Genomic DNA, 6060 nt, shown 5'->3' with positions numbered 1-6060 from the left:
CACACCACACACACACACACCACACACACCCCACACAACCCAAACACACCCCACACACCCGGCGCTCATCTCTCCCCTCACTCCGCTCACCTCTCCTTCCGCTCCACTGATCTCCATCCCCGGCGGGGGAACAGGCAGCGGCCAGGCAGGCTGCAGCTGCCTCGCGTCATCTCTCCCCTCCTTCCGCTCATCTCTCCCCTCCCTCCGCTCACCTCTCCCCTCCCTCCGCTCACCTCTCCCCTCCCTCCGCTCACCTCTCCCTCCACTCCGCTGATCTCCATCCCCGGCGGGGGAACAGGCAGCGGCCAGGCAGGCTGCAGCTGCCTCGCGTCATCTCTCCCCTCCTTCCGCTCATCTCTCCCCTCCCTCCGCTCACCTCTCCCCTCCCTCCGCTCACCTCTCCCCTCCGCTCACCTCTCCCCTCCCTCCGCTCACCTCTCCCCTCCCTCCGGCTGATCTCCATCCCCGGCAGGGGAACAGGCAGCGGGCAGGCAGGCTGCAGCTGCCTCGCGTCATCTCTCCCCTCCTTCCGCTCACCTCTCCCCTCCCTCCGCTCCGCTGATCTCCATCCCCGGCAGGGGAACAGGCAGCGGGCAGGCAGGCTGCAGCTGCCTCGCGGCGTCTAAGATGGTGGCGGCAGGAAAAAAACCCTTCCTCCCTCGCGGCGCCTAAGATGGCGGCGGACGGAAGTAGAGGTAGGTGTCACGTGTGTGTCGCTCTAGGTGACGTGTGTGTGTGTGTGTGTGTGACACTGTGTGTGTGTGTGTGTCGCCCCCACCCCTGCCTTTCACCCCCCCTGCCTTTCACCCCCCCCTGCCTTTCACCCCCCCCTGCCTTTCACCCCCCCCTGCCTTTCACCCCCCCGCCTTTCACCCCCCCCGCCTTTCACCCCCCCCCCGCCTTTCACCCCCCCTGCCTTTCACCCCCCCTGCCTTTCACCCCCCCCTGCCTTTCACCCCCCCCTGCCTTTCACCCCCCCCTCGCCTTTCACGCCCCCCCCCGCCTTTCACGCCCCCCCCCGCCTTTCACGCCCCCCCGCCTTTCACGCCCCCCCTGCCTTTCACGCCCCCCCCTGCCTTTCACGCACCCCCCCTGCCTTTCACGCCCCACCCTGCCTTTCACGCCCCCCCCCTGCCTTTCACGCCCCACCCCCCCTGTCTTTCATGCCCCCCCCTGCCTTTCACGCCCCCCCCTGCCTGTGACGCCCCCCCTGCCTTTGATGCCCCCCCTCCTGCCTTTCACGCCCCCCCCTGCCTTTCACACCCCCCCCCTGCCTTTCACGCCCCCCCTCCTGCCTTTCACGCCCCCCCCTCCTGCCTTTCATGCCCCCCCCCTCCTGCCTTTCACACCCCCCCTCCTGCCTTTCACGCCCCCCCCTCCTGCCTTTCACGCCCCCACCTCCTGCCTTTCACGCCCCCCCCTCCTGCCTTTCACGCCCCGCCCTCCTGCCTTTCACGCCCCCCCTCCTGCCTTTCACGCCCCCCTCCTCCTGCCTTTCACGCCCCCCCTGCCTTTCACGCCCCCCCCTCCTGCCTTTCACGCCCCCCCCTCCTGCCTTTCACGCCCCCCCCTCCTGCCTTTCACGCCCCCCCTCCTGCCTTTCACGCCCCCTCCTGCCTTTCACGCCCCCCCCTCCTGCCTTTCACGCCCCCCCCTCCTGCCTTTCACGCCCCCCTGCCTCCTGCCTTTCACGCCCCCCCCCATCCTGCCTTTCACGCCCCCCCTCCTGCCTTTCACACCCCCCCCTCCTGCCTTTCACACCCCCCCTCCCTGCCTCCGGGCAACGCCGGGTATATCAGCTAGTATACATATATAATACAATATATAATTCAAACAGTATTTGTGAGCTTTTATCAGCATTTTTAAACAAAAACATTCCCAAACATATCCTAATCCTGTAGAAATAAAATTCAAATGTGTTTATCTTACTGGTTACACACAATACAGGACACACAACACAAAAAAATTCTCTCATGCACAGCCAGCCAACTTCACAGAAATAACAAACAGACGAGAAAACATTTCAAAATTACCTTGTTCTCAGAAATAAACTGCTTAGGCACAGAGCTAGTTAATTTTAATGTGAATGCTGCACATTCTTTAAACTGGAAGGGAGATGCTGTGCCCCTCCTTTCGTTAAGATAGAAATATAGCAAACGGAAAGAATGTGTCCAGTTTAAAAAGCCTTCGCCTGCCCAGGATGAATAAACCTTTCAAACTATCACCAGGGACAGAGCTGAATATACTCGTTCTTTTCCGTTGTGATGTAGTTCTAAATTGGAGTACACCTTTTCAAACCTTTTAAAAATTTAGATTTCATCATGAGTGTTGCAGGGTACATGCAACTACACACGCGGGTTTCTTGACAAGGCTTATTTATTTAGCCTTAAAAGATATACAGCACACAAAAACAAAAATAGCTTTTCATCAGCAAACAAAAAGAAAACTGGCTTTTTCTTCAGCAGACAAAACAAAACAGTTTCTCTTTAGCAGACAGTGTAAAAATCAGGCAGCTACCCTTTTCTATGCAGGAGACAGACAGTTCATAATTCATGTACTTTGATAACAGACCTTGTATCAGTAATCTCTCCAGTAGTTTACTCCTCTCTCCTCAACAGCCAGCACCATGTGTCTACAGCCTGGGTTTTTAACACACCTTGATTAGGCAGCTGGGATCCAACTAATTGTCCTGAGGTTCCCAGCTGAAGTTAACCTAGTCAGTGCTGCACTGCAGACTAGACATAGGTTTTCCAGGCATATAGCTGGTGGCTTTTATTTACCCTGTCACAATGAGCAACTAATATTCATATTTTTGTAAATATCTGCAAATTCATGGATAGCGACCTATACACATATGATAATCAGCATGACCCACAGTATCTTTCACACAAGAAATCATTCAGGAAAAAATTCATCAGGGTTTCAAACAAACTCTTTTACATGAGGAAGCGTGTTTTTTTTTTTTTTTTTTTTTTACAGAGACTTGCACTCTGAGCCCCCACGGGGAAGCAGCAGTTCCCTGCTTTTGACTCTGATAGGGGCACTCTCTCTGCCAATGACCAAAATTACCACAGTTAAAACAGGCACCATTATTCTGAGCTCTTCTTCCTGATTGATTTCTGGGACCAGCATAATATCTCCGTCTATTCTGCCCTCTGCCTTGTATCCTACCTCGGTGTTGTCCATTATCAAAATACATTGCCTTATTCTCTTGCCGAGAACAACCTGCTGCATGATCTACAAACGGGTCACAATAATAATCACCAGCTGCCTGAGCAACAAATTCCTCAGGAGTCTGACTAGGTTTACACTTGCATTTAAAAACTTGTATATTCCTAGGCTTCCCTACAGAGTCCTTCTTACTCATGTAAGCAGAGATGTATAGAACGCCAGTGCATCAGAAGAACAAGTCCTTGTAATTATAACGTCTGCAATTGAAAAACTCCCAATGTACTGTGTATGTACAATAAAGTTGCTCTAATAGGGTTAGGGGACTAGTACTTAATGCCACTGGCACCACTAATAATTGGTACAAACAAAGTCCCATATAGTGAGAATAACAGGGTATGGCAACCCATATAAGAGACTCACTTTTTGTTCCAGGAGTTTCCCACAGCAGGTAAATGAATGGCGTGCAATCCACCAGATGATGCAGCAGGTGAGAAAGGGTGAGAAAGGGCATAGAGCCCGAAACGCGTTGGTGGACCATTGCTGTGGCTAGGGGGGACATTAAGTCCAATCCTTTTTATGCATTAAATATTTTTGCTGCAGCAACCGTGAGCCTCCTCCTGGTCTTCTTGGCAGTGCACTGCCATTTCTCTACCTGTTACTCATGTAAGCACCCATTAGTAGCTTATAGAAAAATAGCTAAATTATGACAAATAATTGCAGATAAGTACAATGGTCCTTCACCCAGATCAGAGATGACAGTCCAGTCGTGCACAAAATTTTCTGGACTTAAACCAGCAACATTTTGTCAAGGGACTTAAACACAAACCACAGTCACAATTTAGAAATTATCTGGATTTTTGCCAGCATAATTTAGGTACTCAATTCCCAGAGGGGGGGGTGAGACAATGTAAAAATCACATATACTCACTTGCCGCCTTTGTGAATTCCCACTTCTGGACGCCAAAACTGAAAGGAACCTTTCCTCTGCCAAAAGGGCTTGAGGCCTTGTGACTGGATACGAACACACAGCACCGCCCTGCTGCAGACACCCCAGGAAGCTTTATCACACACTAGCACTGTTATCTCCAATCTGATAAACGTACAGGCCTGGGAAAACGAAAGAACCGACACACAGACAGTGTTTCAATCCTTCCGCCTCAGTTTATTAAGCATAGGGTAAAGATTTTTATACAGAAAAAAAGAAATGTTTGGTTAGAGGCGTAACGTAGGTGTAACCTGGGTGTGGCTTGGGTGTGGTTTAGATTAGAGGTGTGGTTTAGATTAGAGGCGTGATTTATGGGCAGGACTTATTAGTGGAATGATTTGGGGCGTAATTCTCCCTATACAGGCACTGTCTAAATACATAGCCTGTTCATTGTCTGTTATAAAAAAAAACTTGAATTTCTCTAGCAACTATGTTAGACGACTTTACCTCTCTCAGAGGACCAGTCTATTGTTTATTAAAACAGCAGGAAGCTGACAACATAAAAAGTATCTTAGCAAGGAAAGAGGAAATGTATTTTGGCAGAAGCTGAATACATTAGAAATTATATTTCAGCAAAAGGCTGACTACAGAATCTTAACAGGTTATGAGCAGACAAAATGGATGGTTTAACACAAATGCAGTTTCTGGCCTTACCTACTGTCCCCAACAATTGTCTTTATTTGTTTCTAGTGTAACCCTGCTTCCTATCACTAGTAAGCTGTTACTATGTGCTGTGTTACCTGCTGGCTCACAGGGCCTGCGCCTCTGCCACGGAGAGCCTGGGGTGCGTGCAATATATAGATCGGGTGCAGCGCCTCCACCTGCGACAGATCCCGCCAAAGGGGGAGTTAGTCTTCGCAGGACATATATACAATAATTATCCTTACACAACCAAGTTCTGAAACTAATCGCTTTTACTGAAAGGTCCAATTCAAGATACATTACATGCCATGACATTTCAGTATGCAGGTACACATTATATAACACGCCATGGCGGGCATCCCCATTAACTTGCGCCTTGGCGGACGCCAACAATAACTTGCGCCTTGGCGGACGCCAACAATAACTTCCCCCAATCCCACCACCGGGTGATCCCACCCTGTGTCCAATTATGCTGTTTAGTTCTCCCGCTCACAACCGGCCGTATGTGTGTGTGTATGGGTGACTGCGCAGCCACTATGTCTCGGGTGAATGAAAGGTACAGTTGGTGCACTTGATGAAATACCTGCCGAGCACTCCGGTGCTCGGAACTGCCACAATCTTCGAAAAGAGTCTCTGTGTTGACAACGCTCTTTCCCTCGCTAGGGTCCAGGACGCTCCCTCTCGGACTCTGGTAACTCCAAAGGGTTCTGAGCCCAGATCTCCCTCTCAACAGAATAGTCCCAGGCAAAGCTAACAATACGGGAATAAGACCCTTACTAAGGCGGTCCCTAGCTCAGCTTGTCTCTAAGGTGACTCAGGACTAGCTGGGCCTGGGGCACCTGGCCTACGCCTGGGGGTACAACCTCCCCGCACAGTATCTCCGTCTCCTCGTCTCTCCAAATAGCTCTGACGCCACGTGCGCGCAACTACTACCTATATCTCTGGCAACTCCTCAGCTCATAGGCTAAACGCTCTCACCTGACCCTCCCCGTAGGGCTGCTGGGTCAAGGGACTGCTCCTCTCCCACCAAAAGCACTCTCCTCCTTCGCGGGCTTTTGCAACTACTTTCCGCAAGCGCAACCTCCCATCTTTTTGGGGTGAATCAGGGGTCACGGCTACATCCTCCCCCCTGTGGATTCCAACGTCCCCGCTTGGAAAACGACAACAAACAGCCATTTATATAATGAAAAACACTAATACATTGGTTCTTCTATCAACTTGTACATTTCACTGAACATAATAATCACAGATTAAACCCGGCT

This window comes from Ascaphus truei, chromosome 1 (genome assembly GCF_040206685.1).
Source record: "Ascaphus truei isolate aAscTru1 chromosome 1, aAscTru1.hap1, whole genome shotgun sequence".
Classification (NCBI taxonomy): domain Eukaryota; kingdom Metazoa; phylum Chordata; class Amphibia; order Anura; family Ascaphidae; genus Ascaphus; species Ascaphus truei.
The sequence above is the reverse complement of the archived record's forward strand: the minus strand, read 5'-3'. Positions refer to the sequence as shown.